Source organism: Euprymna scolopes, chromosome 22, assembly GCF_053919585.1.
Source record: "Euprymna scolopes isolate OS-2025 chromosome 22, ASM5391958v1, whole genome shotgun sequence".
Classification (NCBI taxonomy): domain Eukaryota; kingdom Metazoa; phylum Mollusca; class Cephalopoda; order Sepiida; family Sepiolidae; genus Euprymna; species Euprymna scolopes.
The window spans coordinates 50,839,955-50,854,360 of NC_136503.1; positions in this window are offsets into that span (position 1 = coordinate 50,839,955).

The window sequence follows — 14,406 nt, forward strand, 5'->3', positions numbered from 1 at the left end:
AACAGATACAAAGGCTGGACTTTGGCTGCAAAAGCACCACCGATAACATATAAACCTTGGCCTCAGGCTGAACAACCATGGTCGAGGATCCACATCGATTATGCGGGACCTGTGGAGGATTTTTACTACCTGATAGTAGTTGACTCTTACTCTAAATGACCAGAGGTACTAAGATTCAAAAAACCGACTACGGCAACAACGACAATTTTTTTACTGGAATTATTTGCTCAGTTTGGGGTTGTAGACTGTTTGGTTAGCGACAACGCTACACAGTTCACTTACAAAGAGTTCAGAGAATTCTGTGAGACGTATCAATCAAGTATATTACGACACTCCAGTACCACGACAGAAGCAACGGACAGGCCGAACGGTTCGTCGATACGCTTAAAAGGGCATTACGAAAGGCGTCCGGTACACCGATAGAAAAGGCCCTTCAGCAATTTCTGCAGGTTTACAGAATCACGAGAAATCCGAACAAACCAGATGCAGAACCCCCAGCAGAAATCATGTTTGGGCGGAAAATAAAATCCGTATTTGATAAACTGCTAACAAACACATAGTACACAACAGAGCCTCTACAATGCCAACAAAACGGTTTAACAGCGGAGATAACGCGTATTTTAGACATTTTAGAAATAATATTTTGGGGGGGGGGGGAACAGGGCACGATCTTACGAAGAATCGGCCATGTTACATACATCATTCAGGGCCCAAAGTTCCAACATTAGAGGCACCTGAACAAAATCAGGAAACGCTTCTACGAGGATCAAGAAGGACCACCGCAGGACGGCAGTGAGGCGATTGAAACTGTGTATGACTGTTTTGACATAGACCCTCCAAAAGGGATATCAGAACCGAGACGCTCCGGTAGAAAGAGAAAGCGCATAGACCACTTGGTGGTCTGCCCCAAAAGGAAAAAATACTGATTTTCACAACTGCGGAAATCAGCTTGTGAGGGGGGTGTTTTGGGGGAATCACCCTCCAGATTGACTGTTCTATCCATTATATAAACCATAGACCTTTTTTCCCAGGTGTGGATTAAACACCAAAGTGACCCTCGCCTGCTCGGTGACGTTTACTACTCTTTTCAGTTGTAACCTTTTTACGTTGTTGTTCCAGTAATACATTGTTTAAACTCTGTTCCGTTGTTCTATTTTCTTTGTGGCTTATTGCAAGCCATAGCAATATATTTATATATATATATATATATATATATATATATATATATATATGTGTGTGTGTGTGTGTGTGTGTGTGTGTGTGTGTGTGTGTGTGTGTAAATCTGAATGGATCTTTTATAAGCATTTAATAATATTTAATTATACTCCACATGCATATACGTCTCATCATAATGGAATCGCCAGTGTAAGATTGCTGTTCAGTTAGTAGCATGATTCAAACGTAAGACGCGAGTCAGCTTTCACTAATTTTCGACTTATAAACTAATGAACATTATGAATTATGGAATATGTATCCTGGACAACACTGTAAATGTGTGTACTTTATTTGTGTTGATGATCTTTTCTAATAAGCCGGCCAAATTCGCCTGACCTTAAAACTTTAATAGAGAAAATTATTACTTTACATCAAGTTTTTAGTTACATTAAGTAATAAAGTTTAAAACAGACCGCGTCAATGGGCCGTGTAAACTTTCAAACAAATAAACTCATCAGTATTCTAGGCCACACGGTGAGTTATGGGGACATCTGGTTTTTATTTAGCGCGTGTAACAGTGACTACGAAAAGTAAAGAAAATATTAAAATTATAAACTAATAATATATAGATTTCTTATACATGTTCTGGGACGAGTATTCTGATATTAATTTGCTTATCTTGTTTTTGCTGACGATGGGGCACTCTACCGTATGTCAAACATTTTCCCACTAGTTTAGTTACACCAACCGAGAGATTTTTTAAGGTTCTAACCGTCCCTTTAAGTGCTATTGTTTGTATCTCTCTTGCACTTGGTTCACCAGGTATATTCGCCAGATAGTTTTTGAAATTCTTTTTCATTAGACCGGTTGCTCCTATTATGACTGGAATGATTGATACCTTCTTAAGATTCCAGTTTCTTTTAATGTCGTACATAAGTCCTTGGTATTTTGTTATTTTCTTCCCTCTACTCTGTTTAGGCCAGCATAACTAGAGACGCTTTCTTTATCTACGGTTGCCGCTTAATGTCTGTCTGTGTGTACTTCTTAATATATAATATAATGTGTAAACATACGCGTGTCCGTAGATTACTGTTAGGACTCCAAAATAAGCGCGTCCGTAGATTACTGTTCCGGGGTTCAAATCCTAACAACAGTCAAGCTACGCTGAAAAGAGGTAGGATTCCGAAACACGCGTGTCCGTAGATTTCTGTTTTTAAAAGTAATAAATAAATAAATAACTAATACGTCTAAATAAAAAATGAGCGACTTTCTAAGAAAAACACCGGATCTCCGAGGGGGGGACGTTAACCTTAATTAATATCGTTTTAAAAATCAACAACAAAAACTACGTAAACAGATAAACGATAATAACTAATCAGTAAATCGTGTATGGCATCATAGCGTAATGGGTTAAGGCGCTGGACTGAAATACATAAGGTCCGGTGTTCGAATCCTCACAACAGTCAAGCTACGCTGAAGAGGGGTAGAACTCCGAAACATGCGTGTCCGTAGATTACTGTTTCTAAAAATATAAATAATTAAATATATATATATATATATATATATATACATACATATATTGGGCAGTCGTATTCGTTGGTGCGTCTACCAAAACACACTCAACGCACCAACAAATACGGCTGCCCCGTATACCTTTCGGAAAATCAATAAGGAGCAACCACGCTTTTTTGTTATATGGGACTACTGCCTTCTCCCCTGGACTAATATTCTGCCTACCTGGATTAATAACACCGGAGGACATTGTACTCCTTCCGATAATGGACTACCCAGGTGGTATCAAATTCCCTTTTCCTATAATTATTTCCATATAATTTTCATTCACCACTCAAAAAACCATTTTCAATATTTGTGCTGAAAAGCAAAATAAGTGTTTATTCACAGCTGAACATTTTGCTAACGGCATTTCATTTCCTCTGATGATATAGGCTTTTATTCAAAATGCATGGATTAAGGAATTCAACATAATTCCTTCTATATATTCCTTTTGTCAAACAATAAATTCTTAATTTGAATATATGTGTCTATATGTTGTTTTATCAGAATTTAAATATAACCACTAAACTTATATATTACTCTATGCTTAAATATTGAGCTTCTCCTTTTTGGTTAGGATCGCCCTGAACGTAATATCTATAAGGATCTGTCATCTGATTTCTAATCAGTGTATTATCTCGATTATATATGCATATATATATATATATATATATATATATATATATATATATATATATATATATATATGGGGGTGTATGTGTGTATATATAACAAGAAGACCTCTAAAAACTGAAATAAAATAGAATAGATACAGCAGCAGTTTAAGAAATAAAGCGTCCAATATGCTATAGGATAGATGCATATTATTAATAAATGATTATGAAATGTAATTGGCTTGAACCCTTTACTGTAGTTTCAGGATATCAGTGGCTATCAGAAATGTTGTGCGTGGAACAACCATCTGATATGTACCGGATCCTATAGTATCAGATTTTTCAATGGCTTACAGATGACCAGCTGCGAATGACCAATAAACCGCCCCGGACGAAGTGCTAGTTCGTTCTAGTCACATATGTTTCCATGAGATGTAATAAATGTCTACTGTAATAGAATTAAATTAGGCAGTAGTAAGCACCTGAACACCTAACTGACTCGGTCGATTGAGGGCTGTTGACCTTGGTTAGTATCACACTGAGAGATTGTGTCTCAATAATATAACCGTAACCTACGTGAATATTGATTCAGCCCCTTTCACTTAAAAATGACGTAGTGTCTGAAGTTCGAGCAAGCAAGATCTGTCGAACAGTCGTATTGTCGATAATAAAAGATTTGTACAAACTTTTTACAGATTTTTAGTTGCTACTAACATTATTACATTTATGCCCGTCTTTCCAAATCTTTATTGTTATAAATATCGATCTTTCCTCGGATTTTATTAATTATTTTTATAAATATAATTGATAAAAACATTTTCTTCAAAATTATTATTGCTCTCAATTTGAGATCTACGACTGTAGTGGTAGAAGAAACTAATAAAGAATGTTTACGCTTTTTACCAATAAAATACACATTTTAAGAACAAACTGCAAATATATAGGTATTTCTGCATATAATATATATATATGTATATATATATAGGCATATATATATATATGTAATAATGTTAATATACATACTTGTAGCGAGTGATCTACATAAATGTCTGCTTCTACTAAAAGAGTTCAATAGGGTAACTCGTAATTTTTGCTGTATTCTCCAGGTGAAAGATTATTATATAATCTCATATTTTAATTCTCCGGAAAACCGGTAGATTTTCCAAACATTCCCCAAAAATATAAAAACGGGAAACATTTAACCCAACGTTATTACTACGTATTTTGACATAAATAATGTAAATAATCTATACATCTATAAAAGTGAAATTACCTTTCTGAGTGTGTGTGTGTGTGTCTGTATGTGTACATTTCCCTACCGAACTACTCTATAAATTTTCAGTCTACAGACACGAGATTAGACATAATCGGTTTTGGGCCAGAAATTTGGCAGTTAAGGAGTCAAAGTTCAATGATTTGACCTTTGAAAACTCTACCAAACTTTTTTGTCAATTTTGGGCCCAAAATCTTGAATGTGGACATTGATCAAACTTTTTAATTTGATTTGAGCCTAAAACAATAAATGTTAAGGGGTCAAAATTGAGGTCTAATAATAAAATGATCTCTGCAGTCCGTACCAAATTACTCAGCCAATTTTGGGTCTAAATATTTTAAATTTTGTATAAAGTGTATTCAGACATAGGGAAAGCTTTTTAATCGGTTTTTGGCAGACAATTTAGATGTCAAGAGGTTATGGTTAAAAGGATTTGACGTTTGCGGTCTCTAGCAAATTATTCAGCTAATTTTGAGTCCAAACTTTTGAAATTCTACATAAAGGGTATTCAGACATGCAGCAAGCTTTTTAATGTTTTTATGCGAAAATCTGGCTGTCAAGAGGTCAAAGTTGAAAGGGTTGACTTTTTCAGACTCTACAAAACTTCTCCTCCAATTTTGGGTCTAAACAATAGATATTTTAGATGTAACTTACCTGGACATAAATCAAACTTATATATATATATATATATATATATATATATATATATATATATATATATATATATATATATATACCTGAATGTAATATACTTGTATGTAATATACTTTCTTCGTGTAATTCATTAAATTTTCAAATACCAATGAGTTTTAAGCCAAAAAGAGTTGACTTAAGGAGTAAGCAACAAAATTATCATATTTCATAATTGAGCATTAATATACTGTGAAAGCAAAATCAAGAGTTCAAAAAAGGTGTTGATGGCAACAAAAAGTGTATTTCATTTTACGTTACAATTGTTTCCATGTCCAACATTTCTTCAGATTTATTAATAAAAATACTTTTGACAATAGAGCATTTTTGAAGAGAAAGTAAAAGTGAGAAAAAGGAAAAATTCCCTTAACGGGAAAAGCATGTGAGAAACATTTACTTTTGCGGTAGCTACGGAAAAGTCCATTTAAATATTAATATATCGTCTAATTACGAACAGAGTCATTAGAAGTTTCCACAGAAAACCCTAAGCCATTTAATTTTTTTTATATATCCCATTCGTTGAGTTCCTAAATTAGATCTCACTGTTTCTTTATTTCCCAATAATTGATTTTTTTATACTTTTTAAAAAAATTTATTTCTATATTTATAGTATGGCCGTAACAACCTTGCATTAACGTTACGGTTAATTTTAGTTTCGTATTAGTAGCAAGAAATGTTTATAGATTATCGTTATTTTAGTAGTTGAAAACGTTCTCAAAAATCAAATAATTAATCAATTTCCTTAATTTTGTTACAGACATTCAAAAATTCTTAACTATATATAAACTAAAATAAGATAATATAACAAATTTTGTATTTTGCTTCCCATAACGCGATCTTTTTGCAATGTTTAGTTGAAGGGGTTCATAGGATTTTAAAATATAATGGAATGATGAAAACAAAAAATCTTTAATTTTGGATTGCAATTGTTGCCGATTTATACGATTTTTCCCGATTTTTCGGCAAAAACAAAATTGGAAAATATAAAGTTATTTAGTTTTTACAACTAAAATGTATTATTCGTTAAATTTGATATTTTTTGCCTGTGAAATTTTATAAGATTTTCAAAATAATTTCTTATTTTTTTAATTATTGAATTTTGCAAAGTTCGTGAAAAACAATTGTTGAAGATTGCCTCTTTAAACTTAATATGAATAAAGAGAGAATCTTATTGTTAATGATTACAATTTCTTTAATCAATTCCGTTTTTGATTAGTGCTTTATTAAAATATATATACAGAAATCGAACATTAATATTTTTCTATGGTAGAGCAATAACACAAACATCTGTCTTGTTCGTATTTCGGTGATAAAAATCGTAGCGTTACTTGTTCTGCTCTAGTTAGAGCAAAATATAATTTCTAAATCAAGTAACTAAAACAATTGTGAGTTCAAAGTTAATTAACATTCTTTGTTCACAGTTTATTTTATAACCTATTAATCTATATATATAAATGCGAAAATGTGTGTATGTGTATGTATGTTCGCTTTTTGTGTATGACTTCAAAAGGCTTTTTTTCCGAGACTTTCTTGGGGGAGGGGGTCGCTCATTCTTAAAACTTTTTCTATCAAGTCTAAATGTATATATCTAAGACTTAACAACGGGGGTTGCATGTCTATTTAATTTGCCCGACTTTTACCTACTCGCAGCGTCTTTGAAAAGCGAAAAGCGGGGAAACAATAACTGGCTTGCAGTGCAAAACTATGTCAAACATCACGCCACTTCCTCGCACCTGTATGTTTCGCTTTATAAACCTTAACTGAAGGCACTTATCAATTTTTCTCCCCTCGTGGCTGAGATAGTTAGGTGTTTGGCTTTTTCCACTTTTCGTTTCCACCTTCGCGTCAAGGCTCCGGGGTTAAATCCTACCTTCCAACTAAAACTTGTTATTTTCTTTTACACCTCCAAACACCCCACCAACGTTATTTTTTAACACACACACCTCAAAACACCCGGGAAACGCCGGGTACACCCCGCTAGTATTTATTATAGATCTAACTTGCCTGTTTAAATGTATGTATTATGTATGTATGCATGTATGTATGTATGTCACGCAAAAACTTTCAACAGAGGCAACGAATTCTCACGAGGTCGGTATCATTTTGAAGATCGATCCTACGGACGACAAATATTGGCTAAAAATATTAATTCATTCACCCTCAGCTGGGCACTTTTCTACATAGAGAGGTAGCAAAAATCGTTCCTTCATGACTATTTAGTCAAACATGCATGTGCAAAAAACAGTCTTTCTTGAATTAGTTTAAATATAAAAAACGATCTAATTCCATTCATGTGGTCATAGACCAATCGTTATAGTAGCAGCGTCGTTACCTTAAGATTTCACATTCATTGCGAGATATCAGATATATATTTTTAATATTGAAACAGGTGATTTCATGCCATTTTTGTTCGTTTTTTTTTTATTTTCCATCACGTTCGCCGTTTTCTTTGTTTTTGTTTTTCCGATTTTCTAAAAAGAAGTTTCAAGATTGTTCGCTTATTCTTTATTTTGCATCACGTTCGCTGCTTTTTCTTATTCTTTATTTTAAACAAACCTATATTTAAACAGGGTTGTTACGTTCGCTTATCCTGTATTTTTCATTTTGTTTTGATTTACACCATCCCACACACACAAACACACCTCACCAGACCCGGGACAGGCCGGGTACCATCGCTAGTACTAAATAAAAAACTTAACTGTTAGTTTATAAGTCTGCACAAAAATTTTGAAAAGAAAATAATTTTTCAATAAAGTTAATTTAAGGATTTAGTTAACATTTTTAAAAGGCTTAGTTTTAGGTATCACAAATTGATATTTCATGGAATTTAATAAAAATATTTTTAATATCACTTGTTGCTGCTGCATATTACGGTATTGAAGATTAATAATAATGGAAAATTTTCAGTTAATATTCTATGTAAACAAAATACTAATCTACTGCTCAAACGTGACGTTTTCCCTGGACATGCACCTCAATATATGTCTTTTTCATAATATGTCTTGCCAAAGGTAAAACGTTTACTGCTATATTTCACTTGACTAAAAATTGAAAAAAAAACTTAAGAAAATATAATGTATATTTGTTCGAAGTTGTTTTCTACATTTTTAAACTTAAATATGTCCTGTTTTTTAGGGGGTTTTTTGGGTTTTTTTTTTCAAAATCGAAAATCGCTTCCGATATTATATTTTTCTCATTATTTTAAGATTTTAGTTTTTTACGAACTTAAAATCGGATTTCGTTTTATGGAGTGTAAAGTAAATAATGTTTATATGCGGTTTACAGCTTGATCCTGCTTCTTAATGCCATACCTATATATATATATATATATATATATATATATATATATATATATATATATATATATGTGTGTGTGTGTGTGTGTGTGTGTGTGTGTGCGTATGTGTATGTATATATTACATGCAAGAAGGGGTATGATGGCCAAATTTTTCTTTTCAATAACGTTTATTTACACCAAATAAATAAAATTCCGATTTCACTCATGTAAATTAATTATTGAAATGAGTTTCGACATTGATCCTAAACTTTTTATTTACTAAAATAATGTTTCTAAAAAAAATACTGATGCAGAGAAGGTGCCCTGCTATTTTCTATGGTAGTTTTTAATTAAATTAAAGTTTTACAGTATATTTGATTATTAAATCGTTAATGAAAGTATAGATTAGGGATAAAATGATAAAATGAAGAATGTTTATAAATAAGGCATTATTTCAGCACGGTATTTTTTCTGCATAAGTACTGAAATAATACAAAAAAATCATAGTAAGTTACATCGTATATGCGAAACAACGAAATGAAAACTGTTGAAAAAGACAGTCTAGATTTTCTGTGACTTGAGCTATAGTTTTTTTTTGTTGTTGTTATTTTTATAGCTAGCACCTACTTGTGTGTATAGATGACTACTTTATTTTTCCGGCATATATTTTATTTAAACCTTTATTTCTACGAGATTTGTTTTTATTGTTTTTACCTCTATGCTTTTACCCTGTATCTCCACGAGAGTTGTTTTTATTTTTTTCATGTGTTCAAATGAAAAATAATTTTTCGCCCTCACGAAAGGAAACTTTTGTACGATTTTCGTAATTTCTCTCTGCAATGCCATTTCCTCGTCGTTTCTTATTCCGTGACATCAACAGGTTACGTGACTGTATTTCAAGAGCATCCTTGCGTACCACAGAGCTCTAAATTACAAGAAGTTGGTGTTAGGAAGGGCCTCCAGATTTTCCATTATAACGGAACTGGAAATTCACTCGACGATGTCGTTTCCAGTAAGGCGGGACATAGGATAGTTAGGTCGTAATTGTTTGAAATCACATTTTCAGTATTTTTTTTTATTCCAATTGCTTCCGAACTGATTAATGAAATGTTGACACCATGCAGGGTATATCTTATGAAGTTATTGAATCCATTACTAGAAAAGGGGATTGACTTCTGCTACATTTAATAAGTTAGATGGATACGGGTTTTAGATATAATCATTTCTGGAAAGGATTTATGATAAAAACTGTTTTGGCTGAGTAAAACAGTGAGTGAAAGGATTTAAGATGTTATGATTCTTCTGGCACAGGGTTGGTTTTTTATATATCAAATATATTTAGGACTGGATTTTGGTCATTAATTTTAGGATGGATGAGAAAATAGCAGGATTTGATACTAGTACCAAGGGTGCTTTCTATGAGAGCGTTTTTTACTTTAAATTATCTCCCAGTTTTGACTAAATCCATTTCGTTTTTTATTTTAAATAAGACTGCATAAATTCTTTAGATACGTCGGACTGATGAGCCCAGATTGTCTGGCTGTGACGTTGGTAAGCAGGTTGCTCGAATGACCTATCTAAATCGTCTGAATAAATAATCAGCAACAGCCAGCGATCGTGCCTTGTCGTGTGTTGTCGTGCCTTAATCTTTCGTGCATAAATAGCAAAATCAATAAAGTAACTTTAATCTAAAATTAATGCGACAATTAGATTCCTACTAAGATTTGTGTTTTATATTTGTTTTTTTTTATTTCATCCCTAACAAGTGGAAACACACTACAAATAACGTACAGATAGATTTATAAATATTTGGAGGGGTTTCTTTCACATAATATGAATAGTGAAAGTAAATGCTGTTGTATTTTCTAGTCTCCTTAACTGATAGAAAATATGGCTTCACCAAGTCCTTGACTCCGGAGTACATATGAACCAGTGAAAACTTTTGCCTCTCTCTTATCCTATACGGATGTTAGATTAATCTTCTTGTGAATTGATTTACATTCTGACATTTATATATCGAGATAAAAGCGACTGTAAAACGGAACGATGACCGATGATTCCATAATTGCTAAAGACCAATTAATTATACTGCATTCGAACAAAAGCCAGAAGAGGAATCGGCAGGTGATCATGAAAGTATAAATAGCCGCGAGAATTTTGTCTTAAAGATGTACTTACAAGAACGCACCACTGACCCAAACACGTGTGACCCTGTTGGCATTTTATCTTGACATCAGTTTCCAGCAATAAACTCGTTATTTATAAATGCAGACAAATCTATTCGTTTCTATTTATATAAAGTTTAGTATAAATTTGTACGAACACGTGTAACTTAGCGCGGACGCGCACGTGCAAATGCATGCGAAATGACGTCACCGGTAGGGAAAAATAAAGACTTTAAAAATACATCACGTTACAGACAGAAATAACATTCAAGATCCCGTTGGAGATGTGGATGACGTTTGAGAAGACAGTCTCATAAGTGACATCACAGCAGTAACTATAGAATGAGAAAATAAATATCGTTGTACAAAAAAAAACAAAAAAAACGCGTTGTAGTTCTTTTCTATCCTTTTTCTGCTTTGCGACTGAGGCTACAACGTGATGATTCTCGGACAACGTTACACATTATTCACTCTTAAACTAATTAACCAATCATTATGAATTTTGGGATACAGCTGCTAAACAAAAGGAGCCCAATTGTGGGCTATATTTAGCTTAATTTAGTTTATACAAGGGTGAGAAGGGAAAATAGAAATCGTTCGTCAAAATGCTGATGATTTTTTTTTTAATTTCAGCAAAAGGTCAGAAACATCAATCAACAAACATTTGTCGGATTCCAATTTATTTGGCGTATTTTAAAGGATTTATATGAGACATAACATGCATTCAAATATTTCAGATTTGCATTAAATTTGATCCATAGTCATTGGATACTAATTAAGCAAGATTCCTTGAAGTTCAACTTTTCAATAACACTCCTCATTCTGAAGGCTCACATTTTTGACATTATCTAAAATCAAAATCGTTTACTGCATTTTGATCAACATTGAAATAAGGATTCTAGACATCAGGACTAGTAGCATTAAATGTTAATTTTAATCTTATAAAAAGTGACATAATATGGTGGAAAGCTTTTCAGTTTGTGGAATTAATATTATCTCTTCTAAGACTGATATTCTTGTAGTTCAATAGGTATAATAATCAAATACGCACTTGTTTTTTATCCGTCTGTACACTACTGAACATGCCGTTGCCGGAAGCTATAAAGAGCATGTGGAACGACAAGTACTAGGAGGAGGGAAATAGGTGAAGAGGCTGCACCAAGTAAAATACCTGCTAAGGGCAGCACATTTTTATTTTCTCTTCAAAATAATTTTCATTAAACCATACCAGTAAAGAAATTGGTTATTACGAATAACATACGAAGAAAGAGAGAGAGAGAGAGAGAGAGAGAGAGAGAGAGAGAGAGATTTAAAGTATATTCGTGGACACTTTAAATACACGATTCATCGAAATAAACCAATGAAACACTAAGTAAAAAATAAGACGAATGTAATGAGTATGAGAAGGCTATAGCAATGCAGGAACTGAGTGTTAATGCGACGTAACGTATAAACATATATAGACAAACGAACAAACATCTTGTTTTTTTTATCTTCGTACATCAATTTATCCAAAACAATCACAAATACAAATCAGTAAATGTGGATTTTCTGTCTGAAATAACAGGGGTAGTCGAAGTCTTTAATATTTTGAGAAAATATATATTTTCAAAAAGAAAGGCATGAAAAGAATGTTATAAAATTGGAAAATATCGTAAAAAACGGAACCGGAAGTAAGATTAGTTTAGCTTTCTAGCAGAGAATATAGCTTATTCTGAAGCCTAATTTGTTTGGCATTGTAACCATTGTGTTATTTGTATATATTGAGGCATAAGGTTTCCTTATCTATTATCATTATTATCATCATTATTATCGTTTTCACTTAGAAAATTTTCACTTATTTGCTTAATAAAAGTAAAATTATTATATTTTATATTGCCTCTTTATATCTAGTATCACCTAGTTTCTTAGACATATATTCTTTCAATTCAACCGGTATTCATAACTTTCTATTGTCCTGTTATATTTTATTAATTGTCCGTACTGTCTTTTAATACTTCCATAATGGGGTCAACGATATTGATATAATATTAAACATCTGTGCATCTTATATGTCTGTTTAACAGACGAAATGGGAGATAACTGTGATTAACTTTATGCAATCCATAGTTTCAATAATCTACACATTTCAATCACATGAATAAGCATTGTATGTGGTTTTAATCGGCCCAATTCTTTTGTTTTTATTAGTTCCCGCATTCTTTCTAGCATCAGGTACTTACAGTGGGGGAGGAGAGGCACGTTAGGACTACCAACATTCATAATGAAAATAGTGCTGACAGGATTCGAACTTTACACACCAGTTGCCGATAAACGTAAACCACGGCATTCTTTGTATAAGTGTATGCATTGGTACTTATATAAATAGTGTATTCCAGCATATATATGAGTGTATTGGCTTACTTTATATAGACTTGAAAAGTAGCGGTTTTTTGTATATAGTTTTACGATAATGTGTGGGAAGTTATGTACTTGTAGTGTGCGTGTGAGAAAGTGTGTGTATTTGTGCAGTGTGATAGAGTTTGTAAGATAGTGTAGGTGAGAATGTGTTTGAATACTGGTTTTACTACATTACTCGGCTAAAGATGAGTTCCTTCCTGGTGTAACAAATAGAATCGACTGCTAAAGTAAAAATGTATTTCCATCTATAATTTGAAAAAAAAATTATTTACATTAACTGAATATATATTTTGAGTTTATCATCTTACAAGGAAATCACAACTTAATTTGTTCTATGGAAACATAAGTTTTTTTTCATTTATGATATTTGGCTAGGCGTAAAGTGTAGTATCTGTTCTGATGCTACACTGTATCGTTTATGTTCTCGGTTAGTGAAGGCAAATTTCCTTCTAGGTAATTTTATTTTTTCTTCACATTCAGAGAGCCTAGAGAAAGTGAATTAAAAAAACTGACCTCGTGCCAAACTCTGTCGTCGTGGAGAGCCAAGGAAATAGGAATAAAGTTTTCTTTATATATATATATATATATATATATATATATATATATATATATATATATATATATATATATATATACAGGATGAAAAAAACCGGCCCCACTCTAATTAGGCCCCGTTTCTTAGTGTTTTGTCCGAACGAAATTTAACACAGTGTATTCTTTGTCCCAGCTCCCCCTGGGGCCTTGGTGTACTCATGGTCGTTGACTCTGCCATGTCTTGTAAAATAAGGGCAATCGGTGAATAAATAATGGAGACATCAGTTTTTTCTTGGGGGGGGTCACCCTGTATATACATGATTATTACTTTTAGACAAAAGTTTGCCATATCGTCAGATGGATGTAGAGCGTCCAGCTACACTCTTGCAAAATCGTTCACAAAGATGAACACGGAAACTTGGCAGTATTTGATGTTGTTTATATATAACAACACCTCTTTGATATGCGTTAATATATATTTTATACATAATCCTTCCATGAGGGTTTCTTTATTCAAGAACCCGGATTCAGATTATATTTCAGATTAATGTTTAGTGCCTTTCAGACTCAATACAGCTATTGAAAACTTTCTTCTAGATTATTCTGCATTCAAATATACTGGATACTAACTTACATTTCATTTTATTCTGGAGTATATGTATATATTTCTAAGATTTTGAGTTGATTTACATTTGACCTTTCTTATTTTTCTTTTCCATTTTTTTTACTCTTTTTTATTTCGTC